At 53.8% G+C, this 25,820-nt stretch overlaps 1 long non-coding RNA gene and 1 pseudogene across 2 annotated transcripts; both read left to right on the top strand.

Moving 5' to 3' along the window:
* Positions 1-1,613: 1,613 nt before the first annotated feature.
* LOC143943409 (syntaxin-4 pseudogene) lies at positions 1,614-4,921 on the top strand (annotated as a pseudogene).
* A 3,179-nt stretch (positions 4,922-8,100) lies between these two features.
* On the top strand, positions 8,101-21,362 carry LOC143942482 (uncharacterized). 2 transcript variants are annotated; one of them, XR_013264798.1, is made up of 3 exons: positions 8,101-8,202; positions 20,854-20,963; positions 21,050-21,362. It is a non-coding gene; the product is annotated as an uncharacterized LOC143942482 (long non-coding RNA). The 2 variants fall into 2 exon arrangements; XR_013264797.1 differs by having other exon boundaries at positions 8,113-8,215.
* Positions 21,363-25,820: the final 4,458 nt, after the last annotated feature.

Genomic DNA, 25,820 nt, shown 5'->3' with positions numbered 1-25,820 from the left:
CATTCTAACATAATGAAAATGACGGAATAAAATGATTACCTTAACCACTTGTCGCCCGTCCTAGAGCCGAAAGACGGCCACAGCGCAGGCTTAAATTTCCCGCGGAGGACGTCCATAGACCTCCTCCTGTTCTCGCACTTCCTGTGTGCCCTAGGGGGGGGGCGCGCTCTGCGGTCAACAAGTCTGAGATCATAGATCGGCTAAAGGGCCAATCACAGCAGCCCCTTTACCACGCGATCAGCTGTCAGCCAATGACAGCTGATCATTTTCACTTAGGGGGTGTACTGACTTTTGTTGCCTGCGGTTTAGACATTAATGGCTGTGTGTTGAGATATTTTGAGGGGACAGGAAATTTACACTGTTATACAAGCTGTACACTCACTACTTTACATTGTAGACAAGTGTCATTTCTTCAGTGTTGTCACATGAGAAGAGAGAAGAAATGTCACCGAGGGGTGTACTTACTTTTGTCACATACCTTATCTCTAGAGTCGGGTTGAGCAGCAAACGGACAAATTGCGACTCGTCTGTCTGTGTGAACCGGTTTGATTATTCTGAAGCCCTCTGTGGGTGTCGGACGGCCTGCACCCCCCTTATTTGTCAACAACTCAATGATGGAACGTCGCTATACAGCAGGGGTGCCCAACTTTTTGAAGAGCGGGGGCCACTTAAAGTGTTTTAAAAAAATAAAATAAACATGTTATACTTACCGAATCTGTGATAATTTTTCACAGAGTGGCCCGATCCTCCTCTTCTGGGGTCCCCCGTTGGCACTTCAGGCTCCTCCTCTTCATCGAGTACCCCCATGGAGAGCCGCATTCCCTGGGGGGCACCCGTGCGGGCTCGCTCCCAAGTCCAGCTGCTGCATCCATTGACATGGACAGCAGGACTCAGCCCCGCCCGCCCGCCCCCGGCTCCTGTGCCAGCAGATCTTATTGACAGCCATTGGCTCCTGCTGCTGTCAATCTGTACAGTGAGGAGAGAGACATTGGCTGCGCTCGTGCACATCGCTGGATTGGGTTCAGGTAAGAAGGGGGGGGGGGGTTGCAGCACAGAAGATTTTTGTCCATAATGGACCCTCCTATGTGGGGTCTCCATCAGAGTCCTTATCTCTCACATGGGACTCCGATTCCTCAGATGGCTGGGGTACAACAGTGTCAGCAACACCCCCTTCACCCGAGCTGGGAACCAAGTTCTCGGAAGAGTCCAGGAAGTAAGCGTGGTCCCACGTCCTCTTGCAGCAGGGCTTCTGGACGGTCCACAGACACTGTAATGGGGCTTTCTTCTTCAAGACATGCAGGGGCAGGAGGCTCTAGAGCGAGGGGAGGAAGGTACCATTCAAAAGGGACTTCTTGTACTGGTGGAACATCCAAAGAGCCATGTTCTTTTCTATCCCCAGCAGGTTTGGTGGAGCAATTGCCGATCTGCACGCAGGGTCTCAGCAGGTTGCAGTGGAGTCACCTCTTACTAGGGTTGAGACCATAGGAGACCACATCGTACACTGGGGTTGGAGGAAAAAGCCGCTTCTCCACCTGATAGGGAGTGCACTCCCACTTGGGTTCCAGCTTGCTGCCTCTTTCGCATTTAGTGTTCTTCACCAACACCAGGTCCAGATGTTGGATATGGTCCTCAACGGATTTGGAGAGAATTATGATATCATCAAGGTAGACACAAAATGGAAGTTCCCAAAATGCCTTTACATCAAGCGCTGAAATATACTGGGGCATTACTCAGTCCAAAGGGCATACAATTAACTTTGAATAGTCCGAGGGGCATTAAGGCAGTCTTTGCTCAGTCTTGTTACCTTACTGAGACTTGCCACAACACAGATCTAGCCTAGAGAAAAACTTAGCTTGGCCCAGCACCATGAGCAAATCCTCCACGTTGGGCGATGGGTAGGCATCCCAGGTGGGTGCAGGCATTTAGCTGGCGATAGTCCACATAGAACCATAGACTTTCATCCTTCTTTCATACCAAGACATCAGGACCAGCTAATGGGCTGCATTGCTCACAAACTACCCCACTCTGTAGCATGTTACATGTCGAGGAGGTCCTTGACCTCCAGGCACAGGGCTGGAGGAATATGATGGTACAGTTCCTGGTTGGGTGAAGTGTCCCCATCTAAATTGGGTGGTTTATTGCCTTACATGCAGCCATAGTCCTCCGGGCTGGTTGCAAAGACCAGTAGGTGTTTCTCCAGTACTTGGTGAAGAAGTTGCTGCTATGGTAGAGGATAGTCCCAGAAAGGAATAGTCAGCTATTCCAGCAGTAGTTTGTATTGTGGCTAATCCAGGGAGGTTATTGCTGCCTGGCTGGGTCTCGGAGATGCATTTCCAAGGCATGGAGGTCTGCGATACTGGTGTGGTTAGGGAGTCGGATCAGGGAGGTCTCCAGATTGATAAACTGGATTGGCACATTCCCTTTGAGGACTCTGGGTAAGGTGCGGGCGACCAGCCACTCCCCCGGTACCACTAGGTCTTTGTGGGGCTTCCCCATTACCGTGGCTCCTTGCAGCTTTTTGTGAGCCCCAATATGCAGAGAACAGATTACCTCTTTGAAGGTGGCCAGGTGTAACTTTTCAGGAGTAACCTTTTCAGGATGTCATCTACAGTACCTACCCGCTGGTAGGCCTTGAAGGCTCATATCACATTGAGACAAGCAGCTTGCAGACAATAGCCCCTTACACGCCGCATGAATGTTCAATGTTTAGCAAACAGGGTAAGTGTTTCAAGACGTTCCTGCTCAGAATGATAGGTTTCCAGCTGAGTTCACTGGGCTGTGAGTCAATAGGGAGCCTACTTGTTCCACTACCTGGTTGTCTATCGATATCTTTACCCAGGTAGGTGATGCCTTCCACCAAGATGGGCAGATTGTTGGCCGCCTTTAGGGACAGCCAGGTGGGGTTCAGCTGGTCCCACGTCCCAAACCGCTGGGCATAGAACTTGTACTCCATGACAGCGACCTCAGATCCCATGTTGATCACGGAAGGGACATCTTGTTTACTGACTAGAGCGGTAAAACATTGGACTTGGTGTGATCATGGCCTCTGGTCCGATGGGACCTTGTGTTGACAGTCCCGGGGGTCATTCCCCTGCCCTGAAAGCCACTAGTTTAATGGCAGCCTATGGGTGCTTTTGGATTCAGGGTGGCCACAGTTCCTGGCTACATGTCCAAAGCGGCCTTACTGCCAACACTTCCGGTCTTCATCCAGGGTCCCTCCGCAGCTGGCTCTCACCCTTGGAGAGGTGTGCCGGCCCTTGTTTGAAGATTGACATCTCTTGCCTCATGAAAGCCATGTTTTCGGGGCGAGATCCTTTATGACTGTCTGCATAGCCAACAGGGGACATGGAGCCAAGGCCTCCTAGTTCAGGTTTAGCACTTCATGCCTCTTTGTCACCACAACGGATGCTTCCGCATCTTCCTGTTCCCCACCACTGCATCAAGTCTCTCCTGACTGGCCCGACCTTCAGTGCCACCATAAACTGGTCCCGCAGTAGTATGTCTGAGGCGATTATTTTGGCACAGCCGTGTCAATCCCTTTTCTCTAGGCGTTTCCACAGATTCTGGAGAGTTACTGCAAAGTGGGTGAGGCTCTTGTTGCCTACAGACAACATACCTCCGCCTTAACTCTGAAACATTCTCTCCAAACAGGCCCTTCAGGCGCACTAAAATTTGTTTCAGGTTGGACTGGTCATTCTCTGGTAGCACCACCAACACTCGATGGGTGTCATCCTCCGGGGGGTTGATGGCCAGCTCTGTGATCATCCAGGCGGACACCCGATACAGGCATGCAGCAATCTCCAGCCTCTCCACCCAATCAGACAGGGATATACGGGCACCAGGGCCAAGGCCACTCCTAACGTTCCATGGTGATTGCTTCTCCTCCTTCTGCCCCCACTGCAAGGAGGGAGATGTCCCGCCAACTGCCGCCAAGTAGGTGCGGGGTGGTGTGGTAGTCCAAGATTTGCAAAGAGCATTGGATTGAAAGAAAAGTTTAACAGGTGGGAGACAATCTGAGAAGAGCTGCAGGAGGAGTGACAAGGAGCGGAGCTGTATTAAAAGCGATTCAGAACCGGATGAACACAAGGTGCAGAACAACGAAAAGCTCTACAAGCAGTTCTTTGAAATGGCGCGGCAGATTCGGGAGTCCCTACAACTTCTCAGGATTAAAGTGAAAGATCTAGAGTTCAATCTGACAACGGTTCTAACTTCATGCCGCTTCTGGAGGACAGTATGAAGAAAGATTTACAGTCTCTGAGAGAAGAGATCAAAGTTTTATCAAAAGAGATTCGGAGGGATTTGCAGAAAATCGAGATAAAAGATGACGACGAAGAAGAGAAGAGGGTCAATTTTTAAGCGGATGAAGAAGGCGTGGCATGGCGGTCTCTCCCAGCAGTTCATGGAAATCACTAATTGATGCTACATGATCAAGATGCAGTACAAAGACAGCAAAGTCGAGAGGATCAAAAGGCGGCTCGTGGATCACCGGACACGGAGTCACAGATGAGCAGATTGAGGAGATGAGAGAATGGACAGAGCGAGGACTTCACATGTTATCTTCTGAAGGACTCACAAGCCATATGAATGAGACTGAATCAAGACACGATGAGATCCTGAAACTGGAGAAAAGCATGGTGGAAAAATCTTCATGCTGCTTTCCATGGACATTGAGGCACAGGGGGAGAACGTAGAGGACATCGAGAAGCATGTTTTATATTCCACGAATATGTACCCCAAGGCCCAGAGCCTCTGGCGCCGGTGGTGGTGAACAAACCCAAAGCAGGCAAGAAAAAGGTTTACATTGTGATCTGTGTGGCCGTCCTGATCATCCTCCTCTTCATCATCCTCACCATTTACGTTAAGAAATGAGCTCCTTATGGAGGATCAAGCCTCACCCCTCCGTTTCTGGCCCGGAAGCCCCTCTACCCACTGCCGTCCTGTTTTGCCCCTATCAAAAGTGCTTACAGTGCAAAAAAAATAAAAAAAAAGGCCGGTGGGGAGGCTCACCCTTCTGGTACCACCACCTGCCTACAAGGTGACCCCCGTGAGGTAATATCGGGGTACAGAGGAGTCAGGTGACCCCAGTGAGGTAATATCAGGGTACAGCGGAGTCAGGTGACCCCAGTGAGGTAATATTGGAGTACAGAGAAGTCATGTGACCCCGTGAGGTAACATCAGGGTACAGAGGAGTCAGGTGACCCCAGTGAGGTAACATCAGGGTACAGAGGAGTCAGGTGACCCCAGTGAGGTAATATTGGGGTACAGAGAAGTCATGTGACCCCAGTGAGGTAATATCAGGGTACAGTGGAGTCAGGTGACCCCAGTGAGGTAATATCAGGGTACAGAGGAGTCAGGTGACCCCAGTGAGGTAATATCAGGGTACAGAGGAGTCAGGTGACCCCAGTGAGGTAACATCAGGGTACAGAGGAGTCAGGTGACCCCAGTGAGGTAATATTGGGGTACAGAGAAGTCATGTGACCCCAGTGAGGTAATATCAGGGTACAGCGGAGTCAGGTGACCCCAGTGAGGTAATATCAGGGTACAGAGGAGTCAGGTGACCCCAGTGAGGTAATATCAGGGTATAGAGGAGTCAGGTGACCCCAGTGAGGTAATATCAGGGTACAGAGGGGTCAGGTGACCCCAGGGAGGTAATATCGGGGTACAAAGGAGTCAGGTGATCCCAGTGAGGTAATATCAGGGTACAGCGGAGTCAGGTGACCCCAGTGAGGTAATATCAGGGTACAGCGGAGTCAGGTGACCCCAGTGAGGTAATATCAGGTACAGAAAAGTCAGGTGACCCCAGTGAGGTAATATCGGGGTACAAAGTAGTCAGGTGACCCCGGTGAGGTAATATTGGGGTACAGAGAAGTCAGGTGACCCCAGTGAGGTAATATCGTGGTACAAAGTAGTCAGGTGACCCGGGTGAGGTAATATTGGGGTACAGAGAAGTCAGGTGACCCCAGTGAGGTAATATCAGGGTACAGCGAAGTCAAGTGACCCCAGTGAGGTAATATCGGGGTACAGCGGATTCAGATGACCCCAGTGAAGTAATATCAGGGTAGAGCGGAGTCAAGTGACCCCAGTGAGGTAATATCAGGGTACAGTGGAGTCAGGTGACCCCAGTGAGGTAATATCAGGGTACAGCGGATTCAGGTGACCCCAGTGAGGTAATATCAGGGTACAGCGGATTCAGATGACCCCAGTGAGGTAATATCAGGGTACAGCGGAGTCAGGTGACCCCAGTGAGGTAATATTGGGGTACAGAGAAGTCAGGTGACCCCAGTGAGGTAATATCAGGGTACAGTGGAGTCAGGTGACCCCAGTGAGGTAATATCAGGATACAGCGGAGTCAGGTGACCCCAGTGAGGTAATATCAGGGTACAGCGGAGTCAGATGACCCCAGTGAGGTAATATTGGGGTACAGAGAAGTCAGGTGACCCCAGTAAAGTAATATTGGGGTACACTGTGGCACTGTTAAGGTAAATTGGGGTACAGGGTGGCACTGGTGAGGTAAATTGGGGTACAGGGTGACACTAGTAAAGGTAAATCGGGGTACAGGGTGACACTGGTGAGGTAATTTTTGGGTAAAGGTGTGTTAAGGTGACACTGATGAGGTAGATCAGGGTATATGGAGACACTGGAGAATGGATATCAGGGTAAAGGGGTGTTAGGGTGACACTGGTGAGGTAAATCGGGGTACAGGGTGACACTGATAAGGTAAATTGGGGTACAGGGTGACACTGGTGAGGTAAATCGGGGTACAGGGTGACACTGGTTAGGTAAATTGGGGTACATGGTGACACTGGTGAGGTAAATTGGGGTTCAGGGGGACACTGTGAGGTAAATTGGGGTACAGGGTGACACTGTGAGGTAAATTGGAGTTCAGGGTGACACTGGGGAGGTAAATTGGGGTTCAGGGTGACACTGTGAGGTAAATTGGGGTAGAGGGTGACACTGGGGAGGTAAATTGGGGTTCAGGGTGACACTGGTGAGGTGAACTGGGGTACAGGGTGACACTGTGAGGTAAATTGGGGTAGAGGGTGACACTGGGGAGGTAAATTGGGGTTCAGGGTGACACTGGTGAGGTGAACTGGGGTACAGGGTGACACTGTGAGGTAAATGGGGGTACAGGGTGACACTGTGAGGTAAATCGGGGTACAGGGTGACACTGGTGAGGTAAATCAGGGTACAGGGTGACACTGGTGAGGTAAATTGGGGTACATGGTGACACTGGTGAGGTAAATTGGGGTTCAGGGTGACACTGTGAGGTAAATTGGGGTACAGGGTGACACTGTGAGGTAAATTGGGGTAGAGGGTGACACTGGGGAGGTAAATTGGGGTACAGGGTGACACTGGTGAGGTGAACTGGGGTACAGGGTGACACTGGTGAGGTGAACTGGGGTACAGGGTGACACTGGGGAGGTGAATCGGGGTACAGGGTGACACTGGTGAGGTAAATTGGGGTACAGGGTGACACCGGAGAGGTAAATTGGGGTACAGGGTGACACTGGTGAGGTAAATTGGGGTACAGGGTGACACTGGTGAGGTAAATTGGGGTACAGGGTGACACTGGTGAGGTAAATCGGGGTACAGGGTGACACTGGGGAGGTAAATTTGGGTACAGGGTGACACTGGTGAGGTGAACTGGGGTACAGGGTGACACTGGTGAGGTAAATTGAGGTACAGGGTGACACTATGAGGTAAATTGGGGTACAGGGTGACACTGGTGAGGTAAATTGGGGTACATTGTGACACTGGTGAGGTAAATTGGGGTACAGGGTGACAGTGGTGAGGTAAATTGGGGTACAGGGTGACACTGGTGAGGTGAACTGGGTTACAGGGTGACACTGGTGAGGTAAATTGGGGTACAGGGTGACACTGGTGAGGTAAATTGGGGTACAGGGTGACACTGTGAGGTAAATTGGGGTACAGGGCTGACAGGGTGAAGAAATATTGGGGTGTCATTGGTGACATATTTCGGGGGGTACCGGGGTGTCCGTGACACAGGCGCCGCCCCTTTACCTGCATTGGTCCTTGTCTCCGTTGCCCTGAGTAGAGATGGCCGCCAGAGCACGCTTAGCCACACCCTCCTCCTTTGCTGATTGGCGGAGAGATCGTTACGGCAGGCGTGTACATAGGAGGTGCGGCGTGATTGGTCAGTTTCCGGCGGGAACCTGAAGCCAGAAAAGAATGGAGCCGCAGGTAGCGTTGCAGGGTGAGGATGGAGGAGGGGAGGCGATAGAATGCCGTGTGGAGAGTGAAGGATTGTGGGAGTTGGGGTGATGGGTACCCTCTAATCAGGGCTGGGGGAGGGGGTGTCATGTGATCGGGGTTATAGGGAGAGGTGAGGGGGTCATGTGATTGGGGTTATATGAGGGGGTCATGTGATTGGGGTTATATGAGGGGGTCATGTGATTGGGGTTATATGAGGGGGTCATGTGATTGGGGTTATGTGATTGGGGGTTATATGAGGGGGTCATGTGATTGGGGGTTATATGAGGGGGTCATGTGATTGGGGGGTTATATGAGGGGTCATGTGATTGGGGGTTATATGAGGGGTCATGTGATTGGGGGTTATATGAGGGGTCATGTGATTGGGGGTTATATGAGGGGTCATGTGATTGGGGGTTATATGAGGGGTCATGTGATTGGGGGTTATATGAGGGGTCATGTGATTGGGGGTTATATGAGGGGTCATGTGATTGGGGGTTATATGAGGGGTCATGTGATTGGGGGTTATATGAGGGGTCATGTGATTGGGGTTATATGAGGGGTCATGTGATCGGGGTTATAGGAGAGGTGAGGGGTCGTGATCAGGGGTTATAGGGAGAGGTGAGGGGTCATGTGATCGGGGGTTATGAGGTGAAGGGTCATGTGATCAGGGTTAAAGGAGAGGTGAGGGGTCGTGTGATCGGGGGTTATGAGGTGAAGGGTCATGTGATCGGGGTTGTAGGGGAGGTGAGGGGTCATGTGATCGGGGTTATAGGTAGAGGTGAGGGGTCATGTGATCGGGGTTATAGGGAGAGGTGAGGGGTCGTGTGATCGGGGTTATAGGGAGAGGTGAGGGGTCGTGTGATCGGGGTTATAGGTAGAGGTGAGGGGTCGTGTGATCGGGGTTATAGGGAGAGGTGAGGGGTCGTGTGATCGGGGTTATAGGGAGAGGTGAGGGGTCGTGTGATCGGGGTTATAGGGAGAGGTGAGGGGTCGTGTGATCGGGGTTATAGGGAGAGGTGAGGGCTCGTGTGATCGGGGTTATAGGGAGAGGTGAGGGCTCGTGTGATCGGGGGTAGAGGTGAGGGGTCGTGTGATCGGGGGTTATAGGGACAGGGGAGGGGTCGTGTGATCGGGGTTATAGGGACAGGGGAGGGGTCGTGTGATCGGGGTTATAGGTAGAGGTGAGGGGTCGTGTGATCGGGGGTTATAGGGGGAGGTGAGGGGTCATGTGATCGGGGTTATAGGGGTAGGTGAGGGGTCGTGTGATCGGGGTTATAGGGGTAGGTGAGGGGTCGTGTGATCGGGGTTATAGGGGTAGGTGAGGGGTCGTGTGATCGGGGTTATAGGTAGAGGTGTGGGGTCGTGTGATCGGGGGTTATAGGGGGAGGTGAGGGGTCATGTGATCGGGGTTATAGGGGTAGGTGAGGGGTCGTGTGATCGGGGTTATAGGGGTAGGTGAGGGGTCGTGTGATCGGGGTTATAGGGGTAGGTGAGGGGTCATGCTATAGGGGTAGGTGAGGGGTCGTGTGATCGGGGTTATAGGAGAGGTGAGGGGTCGTGTGATTGGGGTTATAGGGAGAGGTGAGGGGTCATGTGATTGGGGTTATAGGGAGAGGTGAGGGGTCATGTGATTGGGGTTATAGGAGAGGTGAGGGGTCATGTGATTGGGGTTATAGGGAGAGGGGAGGGGTCATGTGATCGGGGGTTTATGGGGGGGAGGTGAGGGGTCATGTGATGGGGTTATAGGGAGAGTTGAGAGGTCATGTGATCGGGGTTATATGAGCGGTCATGTGATCGGGGGTTATAGGAGAGGTGAGGGGTCATGTGATCGGGGTTATAGGAGAGGTGAGGGGTCGTGTGATCGGGGTTATAGGAGAGGTGAGGGGTCGTGTGATCGGGGGTTATAGGAGAGGTGAGGGGTCGTGTGATCGGGGTTATAGGAGAGGTGAGGGGTCGTGTGATCGGGGGTTATAGGGAGAGGTGAGGGGTCGTGTGATCGGAGGTTATAGGAGAGGTGAGGGGTCGTGTGATCGGGGGGTTATAGGGAGAGGTAAGGGGTCATATGATCGGAGGTTATAGGAGAGGTGAGGGGTGGTGTGATGGGGGGTTATAGGGAGAGGTGAGGGGTCACGTGATCAGGGGCTATAGGGAGAGGTGAGGGGTCATGTGATCGGGGGTTATGAGGTAAAGGGTCATGTGATTGGGGTTGTAGGGGAGGTGAGGGGTCATGTGATCGGGGTTATAGGTAGAGGTGAGGAGTCGTGTGATCGGGGTTATAGGTAGAGGTGAGGGGTCGTGTGATCGGGGGTTATAGGGAGAGGGGAGGGGTCATGTGATCGGGGGTTATAGGGAGAGGTGAGGGGTCATGTGATCGGGGGTTATAAGGGGAGGTGAGGGGTCATGTTATAGGGGAGGTGAGGGGTCATGTGATCGGGGGTTATAAGGGGAGGTGAGGGGTCATGTGATCGGGGTTATAGGGAGAGGTGAGGGGTCATGTTATAGGGGTAGGTGAGGGATCATGTGATTGGGGTTATAGGGAGAGGTGAGGGGTCATGTGATTGGGGTTATAGGGAGAGGTGAGGGGTCATGTGATCGGGGGTTATAGGGGGAGGTGAGGGGTCATGTGATCGGGGTTATAGGGAGAGGTGAGGGGTCATGTTATAGGGGTAGGTGAGGGGTCATGTGATTGGGGTTATAGGGAGAGGTGAGGGGTCATGTGATTGGGGTTATAGGGAGAGGTGAGGGGTCATGTGATCGGGGGTTATAGGGGGAGGTGAGGGGTCATGTGATCGGGGTTATAGGGAGAGGTGAGGGGTCATGTTATAGGGGTAGGTGAGGGGTCATGTGATTGGGGTTATAGGGAGAGGTGAGGGGTCATGTGATTGGGGTTATAGGGAGAGGTGAGGGGTCATGTGATTGGGGTTATAGGGAGAGGTGAGGGGTCATGTGATTGGGGTTATAGGAGAGGTGAGGGGTCATGTGATTGGGGTTATAGGGAGAGGGGAGGGGTCATGTGATCGGGGGTTTATGGGGGGGAGGTGAGGGGTCATGTGATGGGGTTATAGGGAGAGTTGAGAGGTCATGTGATCGGGGTTATATGAGCGGTCATGTGATCGGGGTTATAGGAGAGGTGAGGGGTCATGTGATCGGGGTTATAGGAGAGGTGAGGGGTCGTGTGATCGGGGTTATAGGAGAGGTGAGGGGTCGTGTGATCGGGGTTATAGGAGAGGTGAGGGGTCATGTGATCGGGGTTATAGGAGAGGTGAGGGGTCGTGTGATCGGGGGTTATAGGGAGAGGTGAGGGGTCGTGTGATCGGGGGTTATAGGGAGAGGTGAGGGGTCATATGATCGGAGGTTATAGGAGAGGTGAGGGGTGGTGTGATGGGGGGTTATAGGGAGAGGTGAGGGGTCATGTGATCGGGGGTTATGAGGTGAAGGGTCATGTGATTGGGGTTGTAGGGGAGGTGAGGGGTCGTGTGATCGGGGTTATAGGTAGAGGTGAGGGGTCGTGTGATCGGGGTTATAGGTAGAGGGGAGGGGTCGTGTGATCGGGGGTTATAGGTAGAGGTGAGGGGTCGTGTGATCGGGGGTTATAGGTAGAGGTGAGGGGTCGTGTGATCGGGGGTTATAAGGGGAGGTGAGGGGTCATGTTATAGGGGAGGTGAGGGGTCATGTGATCGGGGTTATAGGGGAGGTGAGGGGTCATGTGATCGGGGTTATAGGGGAGGTGAGGGGTCATGTGATCGGGGTTATAGGGGAGGTGAGGGGTCATGTGATCGGAAGTTATAGGGAGAGGTGAGGGGTCATGTGATCGGGGGTTATAGGGGGAGGTGAGGGGTCATGTGATCGGGGTTATAGGGGAGGTGAGGGGTCATGTGATCGGGGTTATAGGGGAGGTGAGGGGTCACGTGATCGGGGGTTATGAGGTGAGGGGTCATGTTATAGGGGAGGTGAGGGGTCATGTGATCGGAGGTTATAGGAGAGGTGAGGGGTCACGTGATCGGGGGTTATAGGGAGAGGTGAGGGGTCACGTGATCGGGGTTATAGGGAGAGGTGAGGGGTCATGTTATAGGGGAGGTGAGGGGTCATGTGATCGGAGGTTATAGGAGAGGTGAGGAGTCGTGTGATCGGGGGTTATAGGGAGAGGTGAGGGGTCATGTGATCGGGGGTTATAGGGAGATGGGAGGAGTCGTGTGATCGGGGGTTATAGGGAGAGGTGAGGGGTCGTGTGATCGGGGGTTATAGGGAGATGGGAGGAGTCGTGTGATCGGGGGTTATAGGGAGAGGTGAGGGGTCGTGTGATCGGGAGTTATAGGGAGATGGGAGGAGTCGTGTGATCGGGGGTTATAGGGAGAGGTGAGGGGTCGTGTGATCGGGGGTTATAGGGAGAGGTGAGGGGTCGTGTGATCGGGAGTTATAGGGAGATGGGAGGAGTCGTGTGATCGGGGGTTATAGGGAGATGGGAGGAGTCGTGTGATCGGGGGTTATAGGGAGAGGTGAGTGGTCGTGTGATCGGGGGTTATAGGGAGAGGGGAGGGGTCATGTGATCAGGGGTTATAGTGGAGGTGAGGGGTCGTGTGATCGGGGGTTATAGGGAGATGGGAGGGGGTCGTGTGATCGGGGTTTATAGGGAGATGGGAGGGGGTCGTGTGATCGGGGGTTATAGGGAGAGGGGAGGGGTCGTGTGATCGGGGGTTATAGGGAGATGGGAGGGGTCGTGTGATCGGGGGTTATAGGGAGATGGGAGGGGTCGTGTGATCGGGGGTTATAGGGAGAGGGGAGGGGTCGTGTGATCGGGGGTTATAGGGAGAGGTGAGGGGTCATGTTATAGGGGTAGGTGAGGGGTCGTGTGATCGGGGTTATAGGAGAGGTGAGGGGTCATATGATTGGGGTTATAGGGAGAGGTGAGGGGTCATGTGATTGGGGTTATAGGGAGAGGTGAGGGGTCATGTGATTGGGGTTATAGGAGAGGTGAGGGGTCATGTGATTGGGTTATAGGGGTAGGTGAGGGGTCATGTGATCGGGGTTATAGGAGAGGTGAGGGGTCGTGTGATCGGGGTTATAGGAGAGGTGAGGGGTCATGTGATCGGGGTTATAGGAGAGGTGAGGGGTCGTGTGATCGGGGTTATAGGAGAGGTGAGGGGTCATGTGATCGGGGTTATAGGAGAGGTGAGGGGTCGTGTGATCGGGGGTTATAGGGAGAGGTGAGGGGTCGTGTGATCGGGGGTTATAGGGAGAGGTGAGGGGTCATATGATCGGAGGTTATAGGAGAGGTGAGGGTTGGTGTGATGGGGGGTTATAGGGAGAGGTGAGGGGTCATGTGATCGGGGGTTATGAGGTGAAGGGTCATGTGATTGGGGTTGTAAGGGAGGTGAGGGGTCGTGTGATCGGGGTTATAGGTAGAGGTGAGGGGTCGTGTGATCGGGGTTATAGGTAGAGGGGAGGGGTCGTGTGATCGGGGGTTATAGGTAGAGGTGAGGGGTCGTGTGATCGGGGTTATAGGTAGAGGTGAGGGGTCGTGTGATCGGGGGTTATAAGGGGAGGTGAGGGGTCATGTTATAGGGGAGGTGAGGGGTCATGTGATCGGGGTTATAGGGGAGGTGAGGGGTCATGTGATCGGGGTTATAGGGGAGGTGAGGGGTCATGTGATCGGGGTTATAGGGGAGGTGAGGGGTCATGTGATCGGAAGTTATAGGGAGAGGTGAGGGGTCATGTGATCGGGGGTTATAGGGGGAGGTGAGGGGTCATGTGATCGGGGTTATAGGGGAGGTGAGGGGTCATGTGATCGGGGTTATAGGGGAGGTGAGGGGTCATGTGATCGGGGTTATAGGGGAGGTGAGGGGTCATGTGATCGGAGGTTATAGGAGAGGTGAGGGGTCACGTGATCGGGGGTTATAGGGAGAGGTGAGGGGTCACGTGATCGGGGTTATAGGGAGAGGTGAGGGGTCATGTTATAGGGGAGGTGAGGGGTCATGTGATCGGAGGTTATAGGAGAGGTGAGGAGTCGTGTGATCGGGGTTATAGGGAGATGGGAGGAGTCGTGTGATCGGGGGTTATAGGGAGAGGTGAGGGGTCGTGTGATCGGGGGTTATAGGGAGATGGGAGGAGTCGTGTGATCGGGGGTTATAGGGAGAGGTGAGGGGTCGTGTGATCGGGAGTTATAGGGAGATGGGAGGAGTCGTGTGATCGGGGGTTATAGGGAGAGGTGAGGGGTCGTGTGATCGGGGGTTATAGGGAGAGGTGAGGGGTCGTGTGATCGGGAGTTATAGGGAGATGGGAGGAGTCGTGTGATCGGGGGTTATAGGGAGATGGGAGGAGTCGTGTGATCGGGGGTTATAGGGAGAGGTGAGTGGTCGTGTGATTGGGGGTTATAGGGAGAGGGGAGGGGTCATGTGATCAGGGGTTATAGTGGAGGTGAGGGGTCGTGTGATCGGGGGTTATAGGGAGATGGGAGGGGGTCGTGTGATCGGGGTTTATAGGGAGATGGGAGGGGGTCGTGTGATCGGGGGTTATAGGGAGATGGGAGGGGGTCGTGTGATCGGGGGTTATAGGGAGAGGGGAGGGGTCGTGTGATCGGGGGTTATAGGGAGATGGGAGGGGTCGTGTGATCGGGGGTTATAGGGAGATGGGAGGGGTCGTGTGATCGGGTGTTATAGGGAGAGGGGAGGGGTCGTGTGATCGGGGGTTATAGGGAGATGGGAGGGGTCGTGTGATCGGGGGTTATAGGGAGATGGGAGGGGTCGTGTGATCGGGGGTTATAGGGAGAGGGGAGGGGTCGTGTGATCGGGGGTTATAGGGAGAGGTGAGGGGTCGTGTTATAGGGGTAGGTGAGGGGTCGTGTGATCGGGGTTATAGGAGAGGTGAGGGGTCATATGATTGGGGTTATAGGGAGAGGTGAGGGGTCATGTGATTGGGGTTATAGGGAGAGGTGAGGGGTCATGTGATTGGGGTTATAGGAGAGGTGAGGGGTCATGTGATTGGGTTATAGGGGTAGGTGAGGGGTCATGTGATCGGGGTTATAGGAGAGGTGAGGGGTCGTGTGATCGGGGTTATAGGAGAGGTGAGGGGTCATGTGATTGGGGTTATAGGGAGAGGGGAGGGGTCATGTGATCGGGGGTTTATGGGGGGGGAGGTGAGGGGTCATGTGATGGGGTTATAGGGAGAGTTGAGAGGTCATGTGATCGGGGTTATATGAGCGGTCATGTGATCGGGGTTATAGGAGAGGTGAGGGGTCATGTGATCGGGGTTATAGGAGAGGTGAGGGGTCGTGTGATCGGGGGTTATAGGAGAGGTGAGGGGTCGTGTGATCGGGGGTTATAGGAGAGGTGAGGGGTCATGTGATCGGGGTTATAGGAGAGGTGAGGGGTGGTGTGATGGGGGGTTATAGGGAGAGGTGAGGGGTCACGTGATTAGGGGCTATAGGGAGAGGTGAGGGGTCATGTGATCGGGGTTATAGGTAGAGGTGAGGGGTCGTGTGATCGGGGGTTATAGGTAGAGGTGAGGGGTCGTGTGATCGGGGGTTATAGGTAGAGGTGAGGGGTCGTGTGATCGGGGTTATAGGTAGAGGTGAGGGGTCGTGTGATCGGGGGTTATAAGGGGAGGTGAGGGGTCATGTTATAGGGGAGGTGAGGGGTCATGTGATCGGGGTTATAGGGGAGGTGAGGGGTCATGTGATCGGGGTTATAGGGGAGGTGAGGGGTCATGTGATCGGAGGTTATAGGAGAGGTGAGGGGTCACGTGATCGGGGGTTATAGGGAGAGGTGAGGGGTCACGTGATCGGGGTTATAGGGAGAGGTGAGGGGTCGTGTGATCGGGGGTTATAGGTAGAGGTGAGGGGTCGTGTGATCGGGGGTTATAGGTAGAGGTGAGGGGTCGTGTGATCGGGGTTATAGGTAGAGGTGAGGGGTCGTGTGATCGGGGGTTATAAGGGGAGGTGAGGGGTCATGTTATAGGGGAGGTGAGGGGTCATGTGATCGGGGTTATAGGGGAGGTGAGGGGTCACGTTATCAGGGGTTATAGGGAGAGGTGAGGGGTCACGTTATCAGGGGTTATAGGGAGAGGTGAGGGGTCGTGTGATCGGGGGTTATAGGGAGAGGTGAGTGGTCGTGTGATCGGGGGTTATAGGGAGAGGGGAGGGGTCATGTGATCAGGGGTTATAGTGGAGGTGAGGGGTCGTGTCATCGGGGGTTATAGGGAGATGGGGGGGGGGTCGTGTGATCGGGGTTTATAGGGAGTCGTGTGATCGGGGGTTATAGGGAGAGGGGAGGGGTCGTGTGATCGGGGGTTATAGGGAGAGGGGAGGGGTCGTGTGATCAAGGGTTATAGGGAGATGGGAGGGGTCGTGTGATCGGGGGTTATAGGGAGATGGGAGGAGTCGTGTGATCGGGGGTTATAGGGAGAGGTGAGGGGTCGTGTGATCGGGAGTTATAGGGAGATGGGAGGAGTCGTGTGATCGGGGGTTATAGGGAGAGGTGAGGGGTCGTGTGATCGGGGTTATAGGGAGATGGGAGGAGTCGTGTGATCGGGGGTTATAGGGAGATGGGAGGAGTCGTGTGATCGGGGGTTATAGGGAGATGGGAGGAGTCGTGTGATCGGGGGTTATAGGGAGAGGTGAGGGGTCGTGTGATCGGGGGTTATAGGGAGATGTGAGGAGTCGTGTGATCGGGGGTTATAGGGAGAGGTGAGGGGTCGTGTGATCGGGGGTTATAGGGAGATGTGAGGAGTCGTGTGATCGGGGGTTATAGGGAGATGGGAGGGGTCGTGTGATCGGGGGTTATAGGGAGAGGTGAGGGGTCGTGTGATCGGGTGTTATAGGGAGATGTGAGGAGTCGTGTGATCGGGGGTTATAGGGAGAGGGGAGGGGTCGTGTGATCGGGGGTTGTAGGGAGATGTGAGGAGTCGTGTGATCGGGGGTTATAGGGAGATGGGAGGGGTCGTGTGATCGGGGGTTATAGGGAGATGGGAGGAGTCGTGTGATCGGGGGTTATAGGGAGATGGGAGGAGTCGTGTGATCGGGGGTTATAGGGAGAGGTGAGGGGTCGTGTGATCGGGGGTTATAGGGAGATGTGAGGAGTCGTGTGATCGGGGGTTATAGGGAGATGGGAGGGGTCGTGTGATCGGGGGTTATAGGGAGATGGGAGGAGTCGTGTGATCGGGGGTTATAGGGAGAGGTGAGGGGTCGTGTGATCGGGGTTATAGGGAGAGGTGAGGGGTCACGTGATCGGGGTTATAGGGAGAGGTGAGGGGTCACGTTATCAGGGGTTATAGGGAGAGGTGAGGGGTCACGTTATCAGGGGTTATAGGGAGAGGTGAGGGGTCACGTTATCAGGGGTTATAGGGAGAGGTGAGGGGTCATGTAATCGGGGGTTATGAGGTGAAGGGTCATGTGATCGGGGTTGTAGAGGAGGTGAGGGGTCGTGTGATCGGGGGTTATAGGGAGATGGGAGGAGTCGTGTGATCGGGGGTTATAGGGAGAGGTGAGGGAGTCATGTGATCGGGGTTATAGGGAGATGGGAGGAGTCGTGTGATCGGGGGTTACAGGGAGAGGGGAGGGGTCGTGTGATCGGGGGTTACAGGGAGAGGTGAGGGGTCATGTGATCGGGGGTTATAGGGAGATGGGAGGAGTCGTGTGATCGGGGGTTATAGGGAGATGGGAGGAGTCGTGTGATCGGGGGTTATAGGGAGATGGGAGGGGTCGTGTGATCGGGGGTTATAGGGAGATGGGAGGGGTCGTGTGATCGGGGGTTATAGGGAGATGGGAGGGGGTCGTGTGATCGGCAGTTATAGGGAGATGGGAGGAGTCGTGTGATCGGGGGTTATAGGGAGAGGTGAGGGGTCATGTGATCGGGGTTATAGGGAGATGGGAGGAGTCGTGTGATCGGGGGTTATAGGGAGAGGTGAGTGGTCGTGTGATCGGGGGTTATAGGGAGAGGTGCGGGGTCGTGTGATCGGGGTTATAGGAGAGGTGAGGGGTCGTGTGATCGGGGGTTATAGGGAGAGGTGAGGGGGTCATGTGATCGGGGTTATAGGGAGATGGGAGGAGTCGTGTGATCGGGGGTTACAGGGAGAGGGGAGGAGTCGTGTGATCGGGGTTATAGGTAGAGGTGAGGGGTCGTGTGATCGGGGGTTATAAGGGGAGGTGAGGGGTCATGTTATAGGGGAGGTGAGGGGTCATGTGATCGGGGTTATAGGGGAGGTGAGGGGTCACGTTATCGGGTTATAGGGAGAGGTGAGGGGTCACGTTATCAGGGGTTATAGGGAGAGGTGAGGGGTCGTGTGATCGGGGGTTATAGGGAGAGGTGAGTGGTCGTGTGATCGGGGGTTATAGGGAGAGGGGAGGGGTCATGTGATCAGGGGTTATAGTGGAGGTGAGGGGTCGTGTCATCGGGGGTTATAGGGAGATGGGGGGGGGGTCGTGTGATCGGGGTTTATAGGGAGTCGTGTGATCGGGGGTTATAGGGAGAGGGGAGGGGTCGTGTGATCGGGGGTTATAGGGAGAGGGGAGGGGTCGTGTGATCAAGGGTTATAGGGAGATGGGAGGGGTCGTGTGATCGGGGGTTATAGGGAGATGGGAGGGGTCGTGTGATCGGGGGTTATAGGGAGATGGGAGGAGTCGTGTGATCGGGGGTTATAGGGAGAGGTGAGGGGTCGTGTGATCGGGAGTTATAGGGAGATGGGAGGAGTCGTGTGATCGGGGGTTATAGGGAGAGGTGAGGGGTCGTGTGATCGGGGTTATAGGGAGATGGGAGGAGTCGTGTGATCGGGGGTTATAGGGAGATGGGAGGAGTCGTGTGATCGGGGGTTATAGGGAGATGGGAGGAGTCGTGTGATCGGGGGTTATAGGGAGAGGTGAGGGGTCGTGTGATCGGGGGTTATAGGGAGATGTGAGGAGTCGTGTGATCGGGGGTTATAGGGAGAGGTGAGGGGTCGTGTGATCGGGGGTTATAGGGAGATGTGAGGAGTCGTGTGATCGGGGGTTATAGGGAGATGGGAGGGGTCGTGTGATCGGGGGTTATAGGGAGATGGGAGGAGTCGTGTGATCGGGGGTTATAGGGAGAGGTGAGGGGTCGTGTGATCGGGTGTTATAGGGAGATGTGAGGAGTCGTGTGATCGGGGGTTATAGGGAGAGGGGAGGGGTCGTGTGATCGGGGGTTGTAGGGAGATGTGAGGAGTCGTGTGATCGGGGGTTATAGGGAGATGGGAGGGGTCGTGTGATCGGGGGTTATAGGGAGATGGGAGGAGTCGTGTGATCGGGGGTTATAGGGAGATGGGAGGAGTCGTGTGATCGGGGGTTATAGGGAGAGGTGAGGGGGTCATGTGATCGGGGTTATAGGGAGATGGGAGGAGTCGTGTGATCGGGGGTTACAGGGAGAGGGGAGGGGTCGTGTGATCGGGGGTTACAGGGAGAGGTGAGGGGTCATGTGATCGGGGGTTATAGGGAGATGGGAGGAGTCGTGTGATCGGGGGTTATAGGGAGATGGGAGGAGTCGTGTGATCGGGGGTTATAGGGAGATGGGAGGGGTCGTGTGATCGGGGGTTATAGGGAGATGGGAGGGGTCGTGTGATCGGGGGTTATAGGGAGATGGGAGGGGTCGTGTGATCGGGGGTTATAGGGAGATGGGAGGGGGTCGTGTGATCGGCAGTTATAGGGAGATGGGAGGAGTCGTGTGATCGGGGGTTATAGGGAGAGGTGAGGGGTCATGTGATCGGGGTTATAGGGAGATGGGAGGAGTCGTGTGATCGGGGGTTATAGGGAGAGGTGAGTGGTCGTGTGATCGGGGGTTATAGGGAGAGGTGCGGGGTCGTGTGATCGGGGTTATAGGAGAGGTGAGGGGTCGTGTGATCGGGGGTTATAGGGAGAGGTGAGGGGGTCATGTGATCGGGGTTATAGGGAGATGGGAGGAGTCGTGTGATCGGGGGTTACAGGGAGAGGGGAGGAGTCGTGTGATCGGGGGTTACAGGGAGAGGTGAGGGGTCGTGTGATCGGGGGTTACAGGGAGAGGTGAGGGGTCGTGTGATCGGGGGTTATAGGGAGAGGTGAGGGGTCGTGTGATCGGGAGTTATAGGGAGATTGGAGGAGTCGTGTGATCGGGGGTTATAGGGAGAGGTGAGGGGTCATGTGATGGGGGTTATAGGGAGAGGTGAGGGGTCATGTGATCGGGGTTATAGGGAGAGGTGAGGGGTCATGTGATCGGGGTTATAGGGAGATGGGAGGAGTCGTGTGATCGGGGGTTATAGGGAGATGGGAGGAGTCGTGTGATCGGGGGTTATAGGGAGATGGGAGGAGTCGTGTGATCGGGGGTTATAGGGAGATGGGAGGAGTCGTGTGATCGGGGGTTATAGGGAGATGGGAGGAGTCGTGTGATCGGGGGTTATAGGGAGAGGTGAGTGGTCGTGTGATCGGGGGTTATAGGGAGAGGGGAGGGGTCATGTGATCAGGGGTTATAGTGGAGGTGAGGGGTCGTGTGATCGGGGGTTATAGGGAGAGGTGAGGGGTCATGAGATCGGGGGTTATAGGGAGAGGTGAGGGGGTCATGTGATCAGGGGTTATAGGGGGAGGGGGTCATGTAATCGGGAGTTATACGGGGGGGGTGATGGGTTCATGGGTAATGTGACTCGGAATGTCTCTCCTCGGTGTAGAGTTTGAAGAGGCGGTGGTGGAGTTGAACTCTGAGCTGGAGCGGTTGAGCCGCAATATTCAGGACGTCACCCAATACCAGACCTCCATGTTCCACGTCACCAAAGTGTTGGTAAGATGGGGGGGGGTGCAACAGAATGACAGGGGGGGGGTGATGGTATTCAGGAGCTTTAACACTTTCTGTCTTTGCCATGGTAGTGCACCTGGATGGACAAGATCGAGGCTTTGGCCCGATATCGAGCCCAACACCCGCTGGCCGGTGCATCCTCCGAATGACTTGCCTGAAGCAGCAGAGCTAGATGTATGGATACCGCCGGCGCGGCCCCGCCCTCCAGATCCCGCCGGCGCGGCCCCGCCCTCCAGATACCGCCGGCGCGGCCCCGCCCTCCAGATACCGCCGGCGCGGCCCCGCCCTCCAGATACCGCCGGCGTGCCGTCCTGTAGATAACCAAGCACCGAGTGAAGAACTGACAAAAAATATATTCATTGGTTAATAAAGGACTTGTTCGTATCTCGGTGGAGTTTGTTTGGTTTGGGGGGTGGAGTTGTGCCGGGATCTATGGGAAGTACAGTGCCCTGAAAAAGTATTCATACCCCTTGAAATTCTCCACATTTTGTCGTGTTACAGCCAAAAAATTAAATGTGTTTTATGTGATAGACCAACACAGAGTGGCACGTAATTGTGAAGTGGAAGGAACATGATACAAATGCAGTCAGGTCCATAAATATTGGGACATGGACACAATTCTAATCTTGTTGGCTCCATACACCACCACAATGGATTCGAAATGAAACGAACAATATGAGCTTCACCTGAAGACTTCCAGCTTTAATTTGAGGTATCCAAATCAGGTGAACAGTGTAGGAATCGCAGCACTTTGTATATGTGCCGCCAACTTTTTAAGGGACCAAAAGTATTGGGACAATTGGCTGCTCAGCTGTTCCATGGCCAGGTGTGTGTTGTTCCCTCATTATCCCATTTACAAGGAGCAGATAAAAAAAGGTCCCGAGTTCACATCAAGTTTGCTATTTGCATTTGGAATCTGTTGCTGTCAACTCTCAATATGAGATCCAACGAGCTGTCAGTATCAGTGAAGCCATCATTAGGCTGAAAAAACAAACCCATCAGAGAGATAGCAAAAATATTAGGTGTGGCCAAATCAACTATTTGGGACATCCTTAAAAAAAAAAAGAAGGCACCGGTGAACTCGGCAACACCAAAACACCCAGAAGACCACGGAAAACAACTGTGGTGGATGACCGAAGAATTCTATCCCTGGTGAAGAAAATGCCCTTCACAACAGTTGGCCAGATCAAGAACTCTCTCCAGGAGGTAGGTGTATGTGTGTCAAAGTCACCAATCAGGAGAAGACTTCACCAGAGTGAATACAGAGGGGTCACCACTAGGGATGCACCGAATGGGTTTTTTGGTGCCGATACAGAAAATGAAAAATACACTAGGCCGAAAACCGATACCGAAACAGCACCGATACCGAAAATGACTGTTTTAAAAAAATATTTTTATACAGGAGGTGGTCAGGGACTGGGGACATTGTACAGGGGGGTGGTCAGAGACTGGGGACATGGTACAGGAGGTGGTCAGAGACTGGGGACATGGTACAGGGGGTGGTCAGAGACTGAGGACATGGTACAGGAGGTGGTCAGAGACTGGCGACATGGTACAGGAGGTGGTCAGAGCCTGGCGACATGGTACAGGAGGTGGTCAGAGACTGGCGACATGGTACAGGAGGTGGTCAGAGACTGGCGACATGGTACAGGAGGTGGTCAGAGACTGGCGGCATGGTACAGGAGGTGGTCAGAGACTGGCGGCATGGTACAGGAGGTGTTCAGAGACTGGGGACATGGTACAGTGGGTGGTCAGAGACTGGCGGCATGGTACAGGGGGTGGTCAGAGACTGGCGACATGGTAAAGGAGGTGGTCAGAGACTGGCGACATGGTACAGGAGGTGGTCAGAGACTGGCGGCATGGTACAGGAGGTGGTCAGAGACTGGCGACATGGTACAGGAGGTGGTCAGAGACTGCGGACATGGTACAGGAGGTGGTCAGAGACTGGCGGCATGGTACAGGGGGTGGTCAGAGACTGGCGACATGGTACAGGAGGTGGTCAGAGACTGGCGGCATGGTACAGTAGGTGGTCAGAGACTGGGGACATGGTAAAGGAGGTGGTCAGAGACTGGGGACATGGTAAAGGAGATGGTCAGAGACTGGGGACATGGTACAGGAGGTGGTCAGAGACTGGGGACATGGTACAGGAGGTGGTCAGAGACTGGGGACATGGTACAGGAGGTGGTCAGAGACTGGCGACATGGTACAGGAGGTGGTCAGAGACTGGCGGCATGGTACAGGAGGTGGTCAGAGACTGGTTTACATCTTGTGGTGACTAGTGATGCACCGAAATTTCGGCCGCCGAAACATATCGGCCGCAAATGCCCTTTTTGGCAATTTGGCGAAAGAGAAAACGGCCGATAATGGGGTGGGGCTCCGCCCCATCATGGGGGGTGTATAGCGCAGGAGAGCCGCCTCCGCCGCCTGTTTGATCACGGCTTTCATTTCAATAGCTGTGTGTTCCCGGCTACATCTAGTCACCACAAGATGTAAACCAGTCTCTGACCACCCCCCATGATGGGCGTCACCCAGGCCACGCCCCATTTTCGGCTCCATTATCGGCCGTTTTTCTCTTTCGGCAAATTGCCGAAAAGGGCATTTTCGGCCGATATGTTTCGGCGGCCGAAATTTCGGTGCATCACTAGTCACCACAAGATGTAAACCATTGGTGAGCCTCAAACACAGGAAGGCCAGATTAGAGTTTGCCAGACAACATCTAAAAAAAAAGCCTTCAGAGTTCTGGAACAACATCCTATGGACAGAGGAGACCGAGATCAACTTGTACCAGAGTGATGGGGAGAGAGGAGTATGGAGAAGGAAAGGAGCTGCTTGTGATCCAAAGCATAGCACCTCATCAGTGAAGCATGGTGGTGGTAGTGTCATGGCGTGGGCATGTATGGCTGCCAATGTGACTGGTTCTCTTGTATTTATTGATGATGTGACGGCTGACAGAAGCAGCCGGATGAATTCTGAAGTGTTCCGGGGAATATTATCGGCTCATATTAAGTGAAATGCTTCAGAGCTCATTGGACGGAACTTCACAGTGCAGATGGACAATGACCCGAAGCATAAGGGAAAGAAGTGGAGTGTTATGTAATGGCCAAGTCAATCACCTGACCTGAATCCGATCGAGCGTGCATTTCACTTGCTGAAGACAAAACTGCAGGGAAAATGCCCCAAGAACAGGCAGGAACTGAAGACAGTAGAGGCCTGGCAGAGCATCACCGGGGATGAAGCCCAGCGTCCGGTGATGTCTCGGCCTTCCAGACTTCAGCATGTAATTGACTACAAAGGATTTGCAACCAAGTATTAAAAAGTGAAGGTTTGATGGATGATTGTTAATCTGTCCCATTACTTTTTGGTCCCTTAAAATGTGGGAGGCACCTATACAAACCGTTGTAATTCTTACACCGTTCACCTGATTTGGATGTACCGTATATACTCGAGTATAAGCCGAGATTTTCAGCCCCTTTTTTTTTAGGCTGAAAGTGCCCCCCTCGGCTTATACTCGAGTCACGGAGATCAGGTAGACAGACGGCAGCCATTCCACTATTCAAAAGCCGCGCCTCCCTGTCTGTGATAGGCGGAACACTCAATTTCCCAGCAGTCAGTGTTCCGCCTATCACGGACATCCGCTCATACTACGGACGAGGATGTCCGTGATAGGCGGAACACTGACTGCAGGGAAATTGAGTGTTTTCCGCCTATCACAGACAGAGAGGCGCGGCTTTTGAACAGTGGAATGGCCGCTGTCTGTCAGACGAGGAGGAGAGGTGCGGCATGGCACACAGAGGCTGCAGATTGGCACAGGTAGGCAGGGATGGACGGGACACATCGATGGACACAGGGATGGACGGGACACATCGATGGACACAGGGATGGACGGGACACAGGGATGTCTCACCCTCGGCTTATACACAAGTCAATAAGTTTTCCCAGTTTTTTTGTGGTAAATTAGGGGCCTCGGCTTATATTCGGATCGACCTATACTCGAGTATATACGGTAAATTCCCTCAAATTAAAGCTGGAAGCCTGCAGTTACAGGACATCTTTATTTCATTTCAAAACCATTGTGGTGTATAGAGCCAAAAAGCTTACAATTGCGTCCAATGTCCCAATATTTATGGACCTGACTGTAAATATGTGAAAAGTGTGGAGGGCATTTGTATTTGGCCCCCTTTTACTCTGCTTTTTCGCCAACCTCCTTGACCGTCTGTCTGGTCTGTGATCCCCTTCAGGCCAGGTTCATAGTATTGCGGATTGGATGAGGATTTCCCCGCATAGCAGGAGCTTGTGATCGGTTCTCTGTGGAGCCGGCTCGCACATCTCCGCAGCGGCTCCAGGGTGAATTGCACAGGAGTCCTCTGCATCTATGGGTCTGTTTCAGGTCCAAATTCAGTCTAAAAATAGGCCCAAAATGTTGAGTGGAGATGCACCGAAACCCCCGGCTGCGTTCTACAGTGTTAACCCAGCCTCCGTTTGCATTTTATCCTCAACACTCCACAGAAGATGCTCTCCTAAAACTAACAAATGATCTACTAACAGCCAAAACCAATGGACACTATTCTGTCCTCCTACTCCTGGGCCCAAAACCAATGGACACTATTCTGTCCTCCTACTCCTGGGCCCAAAACCAATGGACACTATTCTGTCCTCCTACTCCTGGGCCCAAAACCAATGGACACTATTCTGTCCTCCTACTCCTGGGCCCAAAACCAATGGACACTATTCTGTCCTCCTACTCCTGGACCCAAAACCAATGGACACTATTCTGTCCTCCTACTCCTGGACCCAAAACCAATGGACACTATTCTGTCCTACTCCTGGGCCCACAACCAATGG

Source organism: Lithobates pipiens, unplaced genomic scaffold (genome assembly GCF_037356315.1).
Source record: "Lithobates pipiens isolate NorthernLeopardFrog02 unplaced genomic scaffold, aLitPip1_a1.2 Scaffold_30, whole genome shotgun sequence".
Lineage (NCBI taxonomy): Eukaryota > Metazoa > Chordata > Amphibia > Anura > Ranidae > Lithobates > Lithobates pipiens.
This window is presented reverse-complemented; position numbering and strand designations above follow the sequence as displayed.